Source organism: Lolium rigidum, chromosome 3, assembly GCF_022539505.1.
Source record: "Lolium rigidum isolate FL_2022 chromosome 3, APGP_CSIRO_Lrig_0.1, whole genome shotgun sequence".
In the NCBI taxonomy this organism is placed as follows: domain Eukaryota; kingdom Viridiplantae; phylum Streptophyta; class Magnoliopsida; order Poales; family Poaceae; genus Lolium; species Lolium rigidum.
Genome location: NC_061510.1, coordinates 104,332,385 through 104,352,272, shown reverse-complemented (window position 1 = coordinate 104,352,272; position 19,888 = coordinate 104,332,385). Strand labels below are relative to the sequence as shown.

The window sequence follows — 19,888 nt, the reverse complement described above, 5'->3', positions numbered from 1 at the left end:
CTACGCGTAGTTGAGCCTAGCAGGCACGTAAGATGACGGAAAACCAACCCTAAAGAGGCCTAAAAACCAACATGAAGTTGATCCCCGGAACAATCCCTCTAGGGCTTAATAAACCACACCTTACGCGCTACCGGATCGTTCAACCCGTTTATAAGGCCTAACCATGCAGATATCAAACCAATCCTTGAAGAACAAGGACCAACTATAACAGATTAGATCTACTAAACAAAGAACAAGCAAGATGCTGCCCTTACACCAAAGATAGGTGTAAGGGCAGCTAGATATCGAGGGGCAGCGTAGCTAAGCAAGTATATCGTGAAAGCATCGATGTCAGCCCCAAAACACCTAAGATAAGGGTGTTGCTCGCCATCAAAAAGGCTTCAGCACGAGCAACACCAACAACGAATAACCGATATCGCCTAGATCGCAAGATGCGATCTAGGCAGCATGTTGCTTACCCGGGAGAAACCCTCAAAACAAGGGGTGGCGATGCGCCTAGATTGATTTGTTGTGAACGTGATCGTCCTCCTTTCTCAATAACCCTAGATACATATTTATAGTCCGTAGACTTTCTAACTTGGGAATAAACCCAATTGTGTACGAGCTAAACTCTATCTCTTAATTCTAACCGACACGTATCCTACTATAATTTACAGATACACGGACAATCTAGCCCAAACTTCTTATACAAGGCCGGTTCAGAAACATTTTCCGTGCATATTCTCTAAGCCCATTTAATCACGGCCCATCTCCAGACTTGGTTAAAATCTGGTGATAACACATGCCCCCCTGGTTTTGGCAATGATAATTTCAAAACCACTCTGTTTTTTTCTCTTCGTAGGGTCACGTCGTGGCAGAGCAGAACCGTCGCAGTATCCTTCATCATGATGCCTTGCCTTCTCAACTCCTCTGCATGATTTGACAGTTCTTTGGCACCACTTCCTCGGAAACCGCTGTAACATTAAATCTCCACTATATCCCTTTTATTTAACCGCGTCGAGTAACTCGCTTCTTCATCCCCTACTCAGTACTAGCCACCGAAAAGCCCTCCTCTCCACCATGGACTCCTCCTCCTCCTCTGCTTCATCGGCTCTCTCCTTCCAATCCTCTTCCTCGAGCGAGCCGATGTTGGAGTATAACCAGACGGAGGCGTACAACAAGCGCGCTCCCGAGCAATGGGATGAGCGGGAGTGGGACTTCGACTTCGTGCCAGATGGCCCACCCCTGGCCTTCACCTGGTCAGATGGTGATTTGCCTCTGACCGACGGGGAGGACGACCTCCGGTTCCTCGTCGACGGGGAACTGGAGGCGGAGAGTGAGGATGACCTCTTCTCCTGGGGTGGCTTCACCTCCTCCAACGAAGAAGAGGAGGAGGAGGACGAGGAGGACGACACCTCCTCCGACGAAGAGGAGGAAGAGGAGGATGACACCTCCTCCGACAAGCCGCCGGCGAAACGCTTCCGCGCCGGGTCGGATGACGATGAAGACGACGACGAGGAGGAGGAAGAAGCCCCCGCCGAGGGCTACGGCAGCAGCGACGAGGAGCTCGCCAGCAGCAGCACCGACGGCGGCTACGACGGCGACGATGAGGACAGCGACAGCCCTTAGATTAGGGACTGCTAGCATAGGACTAGTAGTAGCAATCTGCTCTCCTTTTGTTCTTCCTTTCCTGAGCAATCGGCTCCTCTTTGTAAGAAATCCCCTTTTAATCAATTAAGAAGGATTCCATGCTTAATTCTTCCGATTATCAAAATAAATCATTGCTCAAAAAGCCGATGGCAACGCATCGGTCTTTACCAAAAACGCCAACAAAGCTAGTCCCAAAATTCGAAAAGGTGACCTGATACTTGCTTGTGACAGTTGTTCCTCTATAGTCGATGGCTACGCATCGGCTTTTAGTTCTAAAGTCGATGACAGTGCATCGGCTATGCTTTGCATTATAAAAAAAAAATTTACCGGCCGATTTCATGCATCGGCCCCCATATTTCACTGTCCATCATCCCACATACTTGGGAAATATTTCTTGAGATGCTGACCATTGACAGCCACTGGGAACTTCGCACCACTCAGCTCCTCGAGCATATATGCATTGCCCTTTAAGACTTGGTCGACTCTGTACGGCCCGTGCCAATTTGGAGACCATTTACCATACGCCTTGTCCTTAGTCCCCAACGGCAACACAGCTTCCCATACCAGATCACCAACGTGGAACTCCTTCGGCTTCACCTTCTTATTATATGCACGAGCTACCTTGGCTTTGTTCTCTTTAATTTTCTCAAGCGACCAAAGTCTAAGTTCCATCAGATCCTCGACGCTATCACTCATCAGAGTCGCGTATTCCTCCGTTGTTAAGTCATTCTGAAACGTGATACGTCTCGACCCAGCCATGATCTCCCAGGGTAACACGGCTTCTTGTCCATAGACCAGATGGTATGGCGAGGTTTTTATCGCTCCATGACATGACATACGATAAGCCCACAGAGCTTCTGACAATACCTCGTGCCAACGTCTAGGGTGCTCATCAACTTTCCTCTTGATCGGCTTAATAAGGCTCGGTTGGACGCTTCAGCTTGCCCATTTGCCCGAGCATAGTATGGAGACGGTCGGATCAGCTTAATTCCCATGTCGTCGCAGAACTTTCTGAACTCTTTAGAAATGAAGACCGAACCTCCATCGGTCGTGATAGTCTGGGGAATCCCGAATCTATGAATGACATGTTCTTTCACAAAATTGATAACATCTTCTGATTTTACTCACTTCATAGGGACGGCTTCCACCCATTTAGTGAAATAATCTGTAATGGCCAAAATCCACTCGTGGCCTTTGCTCGATGCAGGATGGATTTTGCCGATCATATCCATGCCCCAACCTCGAAATGGCCAAGGCTTGATGATGGGGTTCATTGCCGACGCGGGTACCATCTGAATTTTCCCAAACTTCGACATGCTTGACACCCTTTATAGTAATTAAAACAATCCTCCAGACATGGTGGGCCAATAAAACCCCGATCGCCCGATCAACCATTTCATCTTATGAGCCGACTGATGAGTTCCACCGGCGCCTTCGTGTACCTCGTGTAAGAGCCGATTTGACTCGGCTGGCCCTAAACATCTGAGAAGTAATCCTTCCAAAGTCCTGTAGAACATGTCATCTCCAATAAGGACATACTTCATGGCCTTGTACCTTATCCGTTTAGGTGCCCCCGAGCCGAATCTTTCAAGTAATTGAAGATATCGGCTCTCCAATCATCCGGTTCCATGAACTGTACCTGGACATCGGCTCCATCTACTATGTCCTTGTAGCCTGACGCCATCTGTGCGAGATCGTTCGCCTCGATATTCTGCGACCTCGGGACCCAGCTGAAGTTTATGTACCTAAATTGTGCCATCAGCTCACGGCATTGCATCCATAATGGGAAGAGTGACTCGCTCTCACATTTATATTCGTCCGTGAGCTGGGAAATCACCATCTTTGAGTCTCCAAAAAGTTCCACTGCTTCTGCCCCGGCTTCAATAAGCAACTCCATCCCCTTACGTACTGCTTCATACTCAGCAACATTATTGGTGCAAGGGGTAGATAGCCTGATGGAAAAGGAGTAGGTTGCCCCCCGGGGCGACACGAGTAGAATGCCGATGCCACAACCATCATCGCAAACTGATCCATCGAAAAACATGGCCCATGCACGTATAGACAGTGCTGCTATATCAGTGTTGATTCGTTCAGCGATCAGATCGGCCAACGCCTGTCCTTTGACTGCTTTCGCAGGTTGATACCGGAGATCCAATTCCGATAATGCAAACATCCACTTACCGAGTCGGCCTTTCAACACAGGAGCCGACAACATGTGTTTGATGACGTCTGATTTGCAGATGATGACGATTTCCGCTGTCAGAAAGATGTGACGAAGCTTGGTGCAGGTAAAAAATAGGCAGAGGCACAATTTCTCGATCTCAGGGTACCTAGTCTCTGCATCCAACATCCTTCTGCTGAGGTAGAAAGCGACTCTTTCCATACCATCATAGATTTGCACTACCACAGAGGCGATGGAAGTGTCAGCTACTGACAGGTAAATATAGAATGGCCTGTCTTGCTGGGGCGGAACCAACACGGGTGGCTTCGTTAGATATTCTTTAATCTCATCAAACGCTCGCTGTTGCTCTGCCCCCAGTGAAACTCCTCATCAGGCTTGATTTTTACCAATCCCATGAACGGCTCAATTCATCCTGACAGATTAGAGATGAACCTTCTAACGAAGTTGATTTTTCTGATAAGACTTTGAAGTTCCTTTTTCGTGGTAGGTGGCTTCATTGTTCGTACTGCCTCTTGACTTTTCAGGCCGATCTCAATTCCACGTTCATGTACTAGGAAGCCCAGGAATTGACCGGCCGTCACATCAAAAGCACACTTCTTTGGACTCATTCTTAGTCCGAACTTTCTAGTTCGGTCCAGGATGCGTCGCAAATCCTCCAGGTGTCCCTCCACTGAGACAGACTTGACCACCACATCATCAATGTAGATCTCCACCAACTTGCCGATCAGATCGTGAAAGATGTAATTCATGGCTCGTTGGTACGTTGCACCGGCATTTTTCAGCCCAAATGTCATGACCACATACTCAAACAAGCCCATCGAACCTGGTACTCTGAATGCGGTCTTGTGTATATCTTCCGGAGCCATGAAAATCTGGTTGTAACCGGCATTGCCATCCATGAAGCTTAAAACCTTATGACCAGCCGCTGCATTGATCAACGTCTCGGCTACCGGCATAGGGTACTCATCCTTTGGAGTGGCTCTGTTGAGATCCCGAAAACCTATGGCGACGCACAATCGGCCGTCCTTCTTCTCTACAGGTACGATGCTAGATATCCACTCAGCATACCTGCATGGCCTGATGAACCCGGCGCTCAACATCTTCTCAATCTCCTTCTTGACTTCTTCTAGAATTTCGGCCTTCATCTGCCGTGCTCGCTCGCCGGAACGGCCGAAATCCTTTCTTAAGAGGGAGCCGATGCTCAATGATGCTCCTGTCCAACCCGGGCATCTCTCGTATAATCCTGGGCAAAACAGTCTCGGGTATTCTTTCAACAAAGCTATCATCAGGCCCCTCAGATGCGGATCCAACTTTTTGCTGATAAATGTTGGTCGTGGCTTATCCCCAGGACCAATGTCAATCTCTTCTAGCTCATCAGCTGACGTAAACCCATACCCTAGCTTTCCGTCGCCTGTTAAATCGACGCTGAACACAGGCAGAACGTATGGCGAGGATAATTTTGGCCGATTGCTGGAATCGGCCTCCTTGTTGATTGAATTGCTCAATGAAGGCTTACAACTTGTTTGTGCTCCCCTACATGAGGGAGTCTTCCTACCACGACTACGTGACATGATTGAGGTGAGATCCTTGCTTTTTATTTTTTGGGGCCGATCGCAGGGATCGGCCTTGCCACGTATGTCGATGGATGTTGCTCTTGCTACTCTACCAGGCCGGTGGATAAGACCAGCCTCACCCCGTTTTTTGTCACCTCGATGCGATCACAGCCGTCCAAACCGACTCCAGAGAGCGGCTCTTGGTCTTCCGAGTCCCAAATGTTCATACCGGCTATTGAGACCTCGATCGAGTCGTCTGCATGCACGACTTCCACTTCATCTCCATCCCATTGTATCAGGCATTGGTGCATTGTAGAGGGAATGCAGCAGTTGGCGTGAATCCAATCCCTCCCTAGCAGGACAGCGTAGGTGCTCTTGCTGTCAACGATGAAGAACGTTGTTGGGATGGTCTTTCGGCCTACGGTTAGATCCACGTTCAGAACGCCTTGCGTCCCTGATGCTTGGCCGTTGAAGTCGTTTAGTGTGACGTTGGTCTTGATCAAGTCTGCGCTAGAGCGTCCCAAACGCCGTAGCATGGAATATGGCATTATATTGACCGCCGCTCCCGTGTCAACCAACATTCTGCCGACAGGCTGCCCATTGATATAACCTTTTAGGTACAGGGCCTTCATATGTTTGTAGCCCTTCTCTCGTGGCTTTTCAAAGATGACTGGCCGTGGACCGCAGTCAAACTGTGCTATCGGCACTTCCCCAGTTCCTGGCGGACGGAACTCCGAGGGAAGTATGAACACCATGTGTGTGCCAGCCGATGCACTCGCATCGGCTTTTACTTGCTTGGGACGCCATACTTTCTTTGGTGGACGACTCTCCTCGTCCAAAGTCTGCTGAATTTTCACGGCCAGATCGGGCCGCGCTTTCCTCAACGTGTGCAGGTATTGCGCCTCGGCTTGCTCCAAGCTACGTAGCCGCTGAACCCTACGCTTTTGGGAGTGGCTGAGTCCATCAGGACACCACCTTGGCCGGTGATATCTGTCCTCTTCTTCCTCTTCTGACTCCTCAAAGTCTTCATCTTGAGATGACTCAGCTCGTTTGTTCTGTGGTGGGAGAGGCCCTAGACGCCTAAAAACTGAAACTTCTCCAGCGCCCCTCTTCTGCCGTCTACACTCCGGGCAGTTGTCGATCGTGGGTAATCGGCTCATTCCTGAATCCCAGCAGTGTTTAAAGAAGGGACAGTCCCAGTGTCTATCCATGTCTTCCTGCTCCCTTGACCTCCCCTTAGCGCGGTGCTCATATCCTTCGTCGTCTCTATCATACCGACGACGTCTTCCATTGTCTACGTCAGACCGATGATGTTTCTCGTCATCCCTGTCGTACTGCCGACGTCGGTCATACTGATACTCATATTTGTTAAGGAGATGCGTGGAGAGTGGTCGTTGATATCGCACGCTTCTCACTTGTTCCTCGGTGAGGTACCGTCTGTCATCGTATCGGGGCCGGTCACGTGGGTCGGCCTCCTCCTTTTCCTTTCCGCGGGAGTGACTGCTTTCTTCTTTATCCTTGCCATGGGGGCGTAAAGGCCCTGCCATGTTAACATCGAACGAGAAATCTAGCCGACGCCTCGCGGAGTGATTGGGTTCCACCATGTTGACGCCAGGGAACGGATGTGTGTCCACTTTCATGGCAAACTGCCCAAAGAGCAGTCGGCCTTGTTCTATCGCCGTTTGGATCTGCTGACGAAACCCCTTGCAGTCATTGGTGGTATGGGTGAACGAGTGATGCCATTTGCAGTACGGCCTCCCGTTCATTTCTTGTGTTGTAGGGATTTTATGGCCTTCGGGTAACTTCAGCTGTTTTTCCTTAAGCAATAGATCGAATATCTCGCTCCAGCTTTGCTCAAATCGAAGTCAAACCCTTTTGCAGGCCCTTGTGGTTTTACCCATTTGCAGGACACGGGATTTGCCCCCCGAGCCCATTCAGCCACGGCCACTTCCAGGTCTTCTGCAGAAACTTCAACTTCTTCTGTCTCGACCAGGCCTACCGGACGCTTGAACTTCATGTCCTGGTACAATTCAGGTGCCGCTGCTCATACGATGTGAGTTTATGCACCATGTGCGACAGTGAACTGTACTCTGCTTGGAAAGCCAGATCCTTGATCGGCGTTGCGAGGCCCAATGCTGCTAGTTCGATTGCTTCTTTCTCAGATAAACGAACCGAATAACATCGGTTCCTGACAGTCCTGAAACGTTGAATGTATTCATACACTGTTTCTCCCCGCTTCTGCCGCACCTGTGTTAGATCGGCAATGCCGGCCTCGGTAGCTTCTGAGTGATATTGCACGTGAAACTGCTCCTCCAGTTTCTTCCACGTCTGGACTGAGTTTGGTGGCAACGAGGTGTACCATCCAAAGGCTGATCCCGTGAGAGATTGTGCGAAAAACCTCACACGTAACGGGTCTGACGCTGAAATCATGCCCAGCTGTGCCAAATATCGACTCACGTGCTCTATTGAGCTAGACCCTTCTGCTCCATTGAATTTTGAGAATTCAGGGAGCCGATATTTGGGTGGCAGCGGGATCAGATCGTACTCGTCGGGGTACGGCTTGGAATAGCCGATTGTTTTCCTCTTCGGCAAGATGCCGAACTGGTCTCTCAAGATGGTGCTGATTTATTCCATGGTATTAGCTGTAGGGACCGAGCTCTCATGACTCGTTCCGGTGGCATATTTAGCTAGCCATGCCTCGTTTGTCGCCGTCTGCTCCGTAAATCCTCGCTGGTGCAATCCGGTTCGTGCGTGCCAAGGCATTGCGAGTCCGGCACGTATGTGCACACGTATCCATGTGGGATCTCTTTAGGCGGCTCGTACAGGAATTGGCAATCGCTAGGATCGCCTCCCACCTTGTAGACGACGTACGCCGGCGAACCCGGCAGTTCTGGCGCTGCAAGCGCGAATGGCAGCGGCGGTCTAATCTGGAGCGGTATCTCTCCCTGGTGAGTCCCCAGGGCAGGCCCTGACGGGGAGTACTGATGCTTCATGATTTCCTGCACCACACGAACCTCAACGCGCTCGAAGGCGTTCACCAAGCTCTCAGAATGGCGGTGTAGAGAATGAGCCACCATGTAATTAATTTCCTGGCGCAGAGCTCTGGTGCGTTCCTCTGAAGAGGTAGACAAGTCTACTTCATCAAGAGCGCCTTCGGGGGAGAACCCTTTCCATCTGATGCCATGTGAACGGGTCCTCATGAAGGAGCCGATGAGATCGGCTTCCAAGATGGCTTTCATCTCATCGTACTTCTTCTTGTGCTCCTCAGGCAGATCTGCGTACGTGACTGGTTCGCCCACCACCTCATCCGCAGATTTAGACATGGTTGCTGCAGATGTCGACGTGGTTGCTGTAGAGTGTCCCACCGGGCGTGCCAGAATGTGTTGCCTACCAAAACCCACCGGCGAGCAGCGACGGGCAACACGAAGAGCCGGGAGGCTCCCAGGACTCGCTGGTGGATCCTGGTCCCTCGGGCAACGGCCCGCAATGCTCCGGCACACGTCCTGGCGTTTGCGAGGGCGTGCCACCTGACCTATACCTGGTCAGGAAGGTGACGGATTGCTTCGATTAGTTTCTTGCATGGAAAACACGTAAACATTAAATACGAGCCCCGATCGGCTCTTAGGTTGCCCTGTGGATCGGCTCAAAGAGCCGATTGCCCCATGGTTTATGTTGGATTTACAATGACATGGGGATCATGGTTAATCAATATTGAGTTAAACTAATCTACGATAGTCTAGGGTTTTCACCGCATAACCGGAACATCCTACGCGTAGTTGAGCCTAGCAGGCACGTAAGATGACGGAAAACCAGCCCTAAAGAGGCCTAAAAACCAACATGAAGTTGATCCCCGGAACAATCCCTCTAGGGCTTAATAAACCACACCTTACGCGCTACCGGATCGTTCAACCCGTTTATAAGGCCTAACCATGCGGATATCAAACCAATCCTTGAAGAACAAGGACCAACTATAACGGATTAGATCTACTAAACAAAGAACAAGCAACATGCTGCCCTTACACCAAAGATAGGTGCAAGGGCAGCTAGATATCGAGGGGCAGCGTAGCTAAGCAAGTATATCGTGAAAGCATCGACGTCAGCCCCAAAACACCTAAGATAAGGGTGTTGCTCGCCATCAAAAAGGCTTCAGCACGAGCAACACCAACAACGAATAAACTGATATCGCCTAGATCGCAAGATGCGATCTAGGCAGCATGTTGCTTACCCGGGAGAAACCCTCGAAACAAGGGGTGGCGATGCGCCTAGATTGATTTGTTGTGAACGTGATCGTCCTCCTTTCTCAATAACCCTAGATACATATTTATAGTCCGTAGACTTTCTAACTTGGGAATAAACCCAATTGTGTACGAGCTAAACTCTATCTCTTAATTCTAACTGACACGTATCCTACTATAATTTACAGATACACGGGCAATCTAGCCCAAACTTCTTATACAAGGCCGGTTCAGAAACATTTTTCGTGCATATTCTCTAAGCCCATTTAATCACGGCCCATCTCCAGACTTGGTTAAAATCTGGTGATAACAGGTTCATAGTAAGAATGAATAAGGTTTAGTGTTAAAACTTGATTATGAAAAATCCTACGACCGGGTGGATTGGTCCCTCTTGGATAAAATGTTGATGCAAAGAGGCTTTAGCCAAAAATGGAGAAATAAATTAATGTGAGAGTTATTTGTCGCCGCTACTTTTAATTTTGTGGTGGATGTTTTCACCCGTATGCTTGTTAAAGCGGCTCAACAAAACTTGATTTCTGGTATTCTTCACAATTTTAGGCCAGGTGGGGTCTTCAGCCTCCAGTACGCGGATGACACTTTGATTTTCCTTAAAAATGACATAGAACAAGCCCAAAACCTGAAGAGGGTCCTAGCTCTTTTTGAGCAAATCTCTGGTATGAGGATCAATTTTAATAAAAGTGACTTAATTCCAATCAATGTATCTGTGGATGATAGTCATGTCGTTGCTGAAGTTTTTGGGTATAAAATTAGCGAGTTTCCTATAAAATATCTTGGCGTGCCTTTGCATTTTGGTAAAGTCAGGAAAGAGGATCTCCAACCAATTATTGATGCAATTATTAAAAGAATTACTTTTTGGAGAGGTAAACTTTATCTCATGCCAGCAGACTGATTTAATCAGGTCTTGTCTTGCAAGTATTCCGGTGTATTTGCTATATGTTTTAAAGTTTCCCAAATGGGCTCTTAAAGCCATTAATTCTCAGATAACTCACTGCTGGGATAATTATGAGGGGCATCATAAGTACCACCTGGCAAATTGGGAGCTGGTAAGCATGAAACAATATTTTGGTGGCTTAGGTGTTCCCAATATTAGAGATCTAAACATTTCTTTGTTATGCTCTTGGATAACAAGGTATAATTTGGATGATCATAAAATGTGGAAAAGTATCATTCAATACAAGTATAATACACAAAATCCAAACATCTTTATGCGTAGGGATTCACAGGCCTCTCCTTTTTGGAAAGGGGTGCTGTGCGCGTTTAAGGCTGGCAAGTTTGGATATCAGTGGTTGGTTGGTAATGGGAGAGGTGTGAAATTCTGGGAGGATCAGTGGTTTGGAGGAACTAGCCTTGCCATCCACTTCTGGGAACTATACTTTGTTTGCAATGAACAAAATAAAACAATTAGTGATATTTTAGTTGATGGAGAGCTTAAACTCTCCTTTATGAGAAACTTTAATCAAAGAATGGTGAGGATGTGGGAAGATTTGGTAGCAATTGTACAAGACCTGAGGTTGTCTGATGAGGATGACCAGATGGTCTGGAAATTGAATAGCTCAGGGTCTATAGTTCACAGTTTTTATATGTTGTGATCAATTTCTGGGGGATTACCCTGGTTTTTGTTCCATATGTTTGTAAGTTAAATGTGCCTCGTAGGGTACAATTTTTTTCTTTGGCTGATGTCCCATAATAAATTGCTTACTAGAGATAACTTATCGAAACGACAACACTTGCAGGGCGTAAGATGTCTCTTTTGTGCTGAAAATGAAAGTGTAGAACACTTATGTTTCTCTTTTGATATTGTCAATTTGGTTTGGCGGGAGATTGGTGTCATTACTAAAAATCGTATTGGTGAATCATATGAAAGTGTGACTAGGTTATGGATAATTAATAAGAAAAATTGCGCTATTAATATGATGATTCTGCTGTTATGTGGAATTCTTGAAAGATGAGAAATGAAATATACTTTGGTAAACTAATATGGAGTGGTTTATAGATTGTTTGGAGAAGGATTGCACAGTTGCTCCGGAAGTGGATGCCGTTGTGTCGTACCCAGGCAAGAGTTTTGCTGGAAGAATGGGTCATGGCGCTAGACTTAAGAGCCTCCGAAACTCCCGGCTAAGATGGCGCTAAAGGGGAGGAAGATGCTGGAAGGACCTGGGACACCGAAGGCATGGGCTGAGATCCGCATGAAGTTCTGATCTTCTTAGTTTCTTCTATATAGCTGTTGTGTCGGTTGTCACCTAGGTTTTGATCTTTGGGTAGTAGTTTGTTTCCTGGAGAGTGTCGTTCACTTTAGAGATCTATTATATTATTAAAACAACAAACAACCAACGGCTCAGATAAGCTACTCTTAAGCAAATAAAAAAATAATGGCCAAGATTAAATTCCTATCCACTTGGATATGCGCATATAAACTGTCCACGAACGGAAAGATTCCGCAGCGCACGCCAACATCCTCTTCAATCTGACGTCCTCTTCAATCTGAAGCGAAGATCGATGAAACTCTGGTAGGATACCCAGCGAGCAGCTCTCAATCGCACCAAGAAATATTGGAGCCACGTACCGGCTGTCTCCCAGATCCCCGATCCACCTATCGGAACTGCTTGCCGATTAATATCTTGCTCTGATCTGATCCGCCAAGTTCATTATGGATTGGGATAGGAGAATTACTCCGCAGGTATTCTAAATCGCCACTGCTGCATGCAAAAATAGAGAAAGGCAGATCACCAAGGAGCGAACAATCGCGTCGTCGAGTGGAACTACAAGATCGACTCCGGGCAGGTAAGACGATCAGCAAGGCTGCATGGGCCGCAAAGAGCGGAGCAACAAATTTAGCATGTTCGTTCATGCTGACAGTAGCATATCCCGATTGATTGGTATGGGCATGTTGTCAAAGAAGAGTACGTTCAGTTTTCTAATATTGCCTTTTGTCAGATTAGGATGCTAGCTGGTGCTAATCGCATGGAATCAGGATACCAATTGACAATTTCACTTTCCAGGAGCAAACAATCCGGTTTCATTGCCGCCGCTTTGCATGGCTCTGATTGATCTTCCGTCATCCCTCTTTTTGTCGTCTGCTCCTTGCTGCTGTGCACCCCTCAAGTTCTCCTCCTCTTAGGCAGCCGAAGTTTGCTTGCTCAGAATACGTCAAACATGGATTTAGGAATCAAGGTACATCAATATTTACTTCGACATATGCATGGCATTGGTATTTCCATACGGCCGGTATCCATCACGAGCCTTAACCCCTTTTTATTTTGATGAATCATATGGATATGGCTGTTGTCGATCACATGCCGAAGTTAACCCTTTCTTATTTTGATGAAGCGTGTGTTGTATACAGTATACAACCCGTGTCGATCGGAGCCAAACTAAACCTCTATCTAGCATCCATGTGTGGCTGGACACAGTGGAAGGCAAGATTTACTAGAAAGCACCAGCTGCTGGAAGAAATCAAATCTTGAAATTGGTGATTGTAGAGTATGGATGAAAATAGCATCGTTGAACAGACATCATTGCGGTGGGTATCCATTTACTTTTGCTAAGCTTCCATGCCTCATAGCTTGGGTGTGTGATCTCCATGTTTTTTTTTTGTCAGATAACCTGGAGTATATCTGATTAAACAAAGAAAAACAACCTCGAGCTTTTGTTATGTTCCTTTCCCATGGCCGTGGAAAGCAATCCATACCCTACAAATCAGCCATCCGACGAGATGAAGCGCCACAGTCCTCGGTCCCAGCCTCAGTACGTGCACGAATTTCACACCACATCCTGGAACACTCGGCCAGGCGATGGCGAGGTCCTATGTGCCACAAAGCTAAGCATCAGATAATAGCTGTATGGGCAGAATATGACACAAAGGGATCAGCATTTGGGCTCTATTCGCAGACGGTGATCCGTTACAGGTTTAGATTCGTTGGCTTTTATTTGATGATGTATTGAAACTTCGCATATGTATCTTTCACGTTATAGATTTAGTTGCTAAAATATTTTTTTTCTTGATTGGTGTTGTATGAGATGATTTTTGAAAAATTTATTTATCTGCAGATTAAATCATTATGAGATGTCTACCTATGATAGGTAATCAGACTTAGATCAATGCTCTACACCATTATTGCAGGAATTGTTGGAGTGGTCACAAGGTAAGATCTGGACCTTAAAGAAATGGATATCAGTAAGGTTTGCTTTGAACATAAAACAGAAGCAGGGCCAGGAACGGAAATACTATTAATTTCCTCGAAATATGTATGAACCAACATTTGTTTGGAAGTATAACTCCCGTTTAGGATTTAGGTGAAATACGAGCTTACAAAATACTTTTTCTTGCTGCACTAACTTATTTTTCCCCCAGGTTTAGTGAATTGAAATGACCAGAACTAACTAGAATTTATTATCTCCATTGGTTTTGCAGGCGAGAACAGAGAACAAGCTTGAGAGGTGCTCAGCTACACACACGTTAGAACAAGCATTTTTTCAGAAAATTAAGGAAGCTCTCACATGTGCTCTCTGGTATTAATGTTTTCCGGTCTTAAAATAATTTGGGGAGTATATATACTCATGTGGCAGCCTGGAGTATTACATGAAATTGGCAAATATATGAGCATAACATACTCGCTACAGAAGTTGCACGATAGGTCTACTGTGCTTTAGCAATCTTCAATAAATCAATAGTTAGTCGGTGACGATGCAATGTTTAATTAGTGAGGTGCCTAGAGAAAAAAAAATGCACTGACATTGCGCTGGACCATCAGCCATAAAAGGCCTTGGCTGTTCATATTTTACAGGTTGTGCTTGGAATCTCTATTTTCCATTTTCTTCATTCGTATATTTAGTTTTATGTAAAAGAAATCTCACTTTTTGACCTGATAGGTTCAATCACGTATCTTACACTTACAAGTGTTTCTATATGTTAGGAATTACTATGTGTATATTTTATAGAAAGAATAAAACTTAATTTTTCGTATTAAAGCTTACATAGTTGCTATTTACGTATGCAAATAGCATGTAACGAAACATATTATTTTAACTCATGTATATCAGCATTTAACCATCCAACAAGAAAGTTACCGCATTATAAAATTATTAGTTAAGAAGATTTGTAGAAAATGATGACAACATAATAAAATGAGTATACATATTTTAATTTATTAAATTTTCTAATAAGTATTAATGAATGATCTCATGTGTATAAAATGTTAGCATAAATACACTATGTTTAACCATTTGATACAAATCTATATAAAAAGGGGGGAATAAGTGAATAAAATAAATTAAATACAAAAATAACTTAATTTTACTAATATGAAAACTCATCACAAATCTAGCCGCGCGAATGCGCGGGTCACTACGCTAGTTGTAATAAACTGGAATGCTGAAACTCTGTGAAACTGGTTTTGTTTCTTTGAAATGGAACCGGGCGGAGACGCCTTCGATCTAATAAAAAAGTTTGAAAATTATGCTCATAAGTCACCTTTGTTCATTACCTATGTGCCACGTCAGCTTAAAAATAGGACCCACATGTTAGTTTGGTGATTAAACCCACGTGTTAGCATGGTCTGTGTACGACGCTGAAGTGGTGGTTTTTTAAAACACTAACGTATAGTGGTGGTTTTTTGTTACACATGTCCAAAATGTGGTGGTTTTTTTGCAATTATCTCAAGCTAAGGACGTGTTCGTTTCAAGTCAGGGTGGGCATAAAAACCGTGAAACCGAAAACCGAACCGAAGCTGAAACCAACCGAAATCTCGGTTTTTTCCATTAACCGCTATTTTTTCGGTTTCCATTTATACTAACCGAATTAAATTTGGTAGAATTCGGTTTTTAGCCCCACCAACCGAACAAGACCGAATAGACCGAATTGAGTAACCTACCATCAATTTGTGCATAAATCGATCATTCCATAGAAGCCCAATTGCGTTTGATGTTCCAAAAATTGTTCATTCAATGTATGATTTTGGTCTTTGATGTACTAGCTTTTTCTGAATATAGCGTGAAGCCTGCATAATAGAACACGTCGCTCGAAGTCTTAGCTACCCCTTTTAATCGCTCACGGGTGATGCACCTGTACCACGAGTGTCGCAGCCTACCAAATAGCATCCCTCCACGATTAGTGCTCATTTGTCGATTTCTTGCGCAGTTGATGCTTTTTGTGTTGACATGTCAATCACTATTTGCTTTCTTCGGTGATGCCTACCATTTGTTCAAGTGAGTAGGTTCATTCGGTTTTAACCGAAAACCGAACCGAATTTGTCGGTTAACCAATCTTCGGTTTCCTAAATTTTCATGCCAATTTCGGTTACCATTTTTGAAAACCGAATTTGTTCAAAAACCGCAAAAACCGAACCGAAATTTCGGTTAAAACCGAATGCCCACCCTGAGTTTCAAGAATAGCAATGGAAACGTAAACCTAATCGATTGACACTGTTAGTGTAAACGGAATGGACAAAAATTGAAATCTCTTTGGTTACTACTCTGGTAACACTCGCACGGGAGTAGTCGAGCCAGCGAGACACCGAGAGCGGGGGAAGATATGGACTCACGCCGTCGTTCATAGCTTCCAGCGGCAGCTAGTGGACGGCTTGCGATGACGGGGACTATAGCTAGCTGCGACCGCTGCGAGTACAGAGGGCGGCCGCGACTACGGCAGGGGCAGCGACGAGTACATCAGGCGGCGGCGCCGGCGAGCGGCGAGTACAGCGGCGGTGCCGATCGAAAATGCTGGCCACGCCGGACGCGAGGTGGCGGCGGTAGGTACAATAGGGCGGCGGAGAGTACAGCAGGCAGCGGCGTCGAGCGGCAAGTAGAGCGGGCGGCGGCGGCGGCAGTGAGATGGTGGCATCGAGTGGCGAGTAATGCAGGCGTCGGTGGTGGCGAGCGGCGGCAGCAACTACAACGGCCAACACCGGCGAAAGTAGCTGGCCGCGAGGTTGCGACGGGCGCAGAGGGATCTCGAGGGAACGGGGAGCAATCGCGACTCGCCCCTATAAACGCTCACATATACGCACATACACTCACCCCTATGAATGCACGCGCGCACGCTCTACCCATATGAGCACCCTCTGAGAGACTGCGTCCAAGAAATTTCATCCAACGGGTTTTGAGATCGACGAAGTCACCACAGGCGCCTCGCTGTCGACAGGACCGTCGCCTCCCACTAAAGAAAATTCCATCTTTAATGAGACACCAAAGTGTTAAACCTGGAGTTTGAACGCTAGTGGGCTGGGATGCCACTGCCCTCCTAACCACCCAACCACAGATTGATTCTCGAACTCTGTCTCTATTTACGTGGTACCTGATTACATAGAAACCGAAACAAAAGTTTTAACGTTATCTGGTTCCTCCGTAAACAAGTTACTTTACAAAATAGCGAACCAAACTCGTCCTAAATGAGACAATGAGTAGACCAAAAAGAATATGGGTTAGCTTGGCATTTTGGATATCGAGAAATTTGTCAAAACGTTGCGGCTAAGATGACAGTGATGTTAACGGACGGAGCCTAAATGCGCCTGGGTCTCTTCTATGCTTCCATCAACATTACTATTGGAAATGGGTTCAAACTAAAAGACATTGCCCCCTCCTTCTTTGCCATCTCCAAGTTAAAACATTTCACGGGGCACGAAGCTTTGGATCAATAATTTCGGCTTAGGCTGGTCGTAGTGCATAGTATCATATACTAGTATCATGCATATGATATTTGTCTATGATACTATCTCTATAGTGGGTGGTATTATAGAGTAGTATCATAAATTTCTAAATTTATTGTTTTGTAGAATCCCAATGTAAATCTATGTACAAGATTAATTTGGCATTTACTTTTCTCATAACGTGCGCTATGATACAGTATCCACCTATGTTACTCTAATCCTATCTCTCCTCCTTAATTGCATGCCACATCATCATTTTTGTGGGCCTAGTATGCATGATACTACCTATAATACTAGCACTATGGCCATTATACTAGTCACAATGGGAAGTATCATAGACTAGTATCATACATATGATACTAGTTTATGATACAACATCTACAATGCATAGTATCATGAATTGGTGTCATAATTTCATCATATTTAATGTTTTGTAGAATCTCAATGCAAATATGTGTACATAATGTGTTTGCCACTAAAATTTCTAGTTTTACGTGCTATGATACGATATCTACCTATGATACTACTCTCACCTCTCTCTTCATTAATTGATGTGCCACATCAAATTTTTGCCTACATGGCATGTATGATACTACCAATGATACTTCCATTGTGGCTTGTCTTAGAAACTAAAACTTCAACTACGACATCTCCGTCCTCAATATCAATGCACTGTAAAACCTATGGAGCGAGTTACAAGACGTTAAACTATCCAACAACGTTGCATATACTGATGTACCGGTATACCATCACTTGGAAGCTAACCAACTCCAATAAGTGTTAAATATAAATACACTGCCTAGTCTCTTTTCATCAATTCGTATTTTTGATTCAATTGGCTAGTGCAGCAATCTTTTCATGATACTTTTCAGTAATTACTCCACAACCTCGGTCAATTTGGCTCAATTTGAGGTGATATGCCCACATCTTTCATGATGCTGCTGGTGTTGGCAAATTGGCCTCCGTCAACGCAAAATATGAAAAGCTTTTGCGTTGTTTCTAAAAAAGGAAGATTCAGCTGAAAAATAGAGACATGTGACAGTAAATTAAAAAGGGTCTTTGGGATGTGTAAGATGATGAGATCTCGGTTCACTACGCTGACGACGATGCTAAACTAGACAATTTCGACAAAATTAACCTTTTTGCAAAACAAATTCAAGAAACAAACTTCGGGCGAAACAATTTCACAAAATAACTTTTTTGTGCCGCGCCGGAGTGTAGGGCGCTGGAGACATCTATGTCGCGCCGTGGAGCTTGGCGTGACACAATCGCCAGCGTGGACATGTGGGTCCTGCATCTTGGTTGTGTAGCGCCCTAGTGTGGGGCGTTGCACAAACTGGTGTCACGCCGAGGGAAGGGGCGCTACACTATCGATCGATTTGAGGCTGAGCAGGATGTTGCTGTTTGGTTAAACAACATCTAGCGCTTAATGAATACTGTAAGCTGCAACGTGAAGTAGGATGGATGGGATCTCTCAGCACATGTGTGTGCGCTTTATTTTCTGTTCCTTCTTAAGGTATAAGCTGAGTACATCTCCACCAATACACACATATACTAGTACTAGTACACGTTTGCGTATGCCCGTGTTGTCCGACCGGCCAGCAACGTACGCATGCATGCACGTATACATGCATCAATCCACCAAAAAGCCTTTTTTTTTAGATAACAACTGAGGAAATTCAACAATGGCAAAACCGATTACAAACGACTTCACAAAAAAAGGAAAATACAATATGGAGCCACAAGACCACACACCGTACTTCCAAATCGTAATCCAGCCCATCGTCCTCATCGTCACCACCCAAGTACAGAGACCGAATCCGGAAGCCGCCCATCTTCAGACACCATCGAGTCACCGCCGCCACCTTCACCACATTGGGCTTTGAACACCGCAGGAGTGCCCACCCCGAGGGGTGAGAGCTAGTAATCTTTTCCAGACCATCGGGGCAGGCGGGAGCTGGTGGAGACCAAGCAGAACCTCCAATCCACGGATCCCGAGCAGTAGGTCCCAACCATCGATGCCACGTCAAGCCACCTCCTCCCCTCGCCACCATGGCCGGCCGGAGGAAGCTTCACGACGGGACAGTCGCATCTCAAAAAAAACGACCCTAAAAACCCTAACGAGGAAGGAAATTGTACCGTCCCCTTCCCGTCCCTCGCCACCACGGCCGGCCGAGGGGAAGACAACACTAACAACAACCCTCCGACTCCCAAAGCTCCACGGCAGAGTCGCCAGACGACCGTGCCCGGAGAGACCACCCTCCCCAGATCCATCGATCTGAGAGGAAACCAGGCCAGCAGCTCGCCGGCGCCGCCACATGTGGCCTTGCCGAGATGGGGACCGAGCTCCAGCACCTTTATTCTGACGCGACGCCGCCTCCACCATCTCGGCAGCGCCTCCACCATCTCGGCAGCGCCTCCCGAGACCCTAGGGGCCCCTACCACCGGTGATCCGAAGATCCACCGCCAGTAGGGCGATCCATCGCGCTGGAAGCCGCTCCAACACCGTGGAGACGTCCAGGCCGCCGCACTCCCGCGCCAGCTCGCTGCCGGAGCCACCGGAGACGTACGTCGCCGCCACCAGGGGAGCCTCCACCGCGCGATGGACGAAGTCCCCGCCTCCGC

General features: G+C 46.4%; 1 pseudogene; it reads left to right on the top strand.

The window, feature by feature from the left end:
• Positions 1-1,125: 1,125 nt before the first annotated feature.
• Positions 1,126-19,888, top strand: part of LOC124695286 — a 20,062-nt pseudogene continuing 1,299 nt past the window's right edge.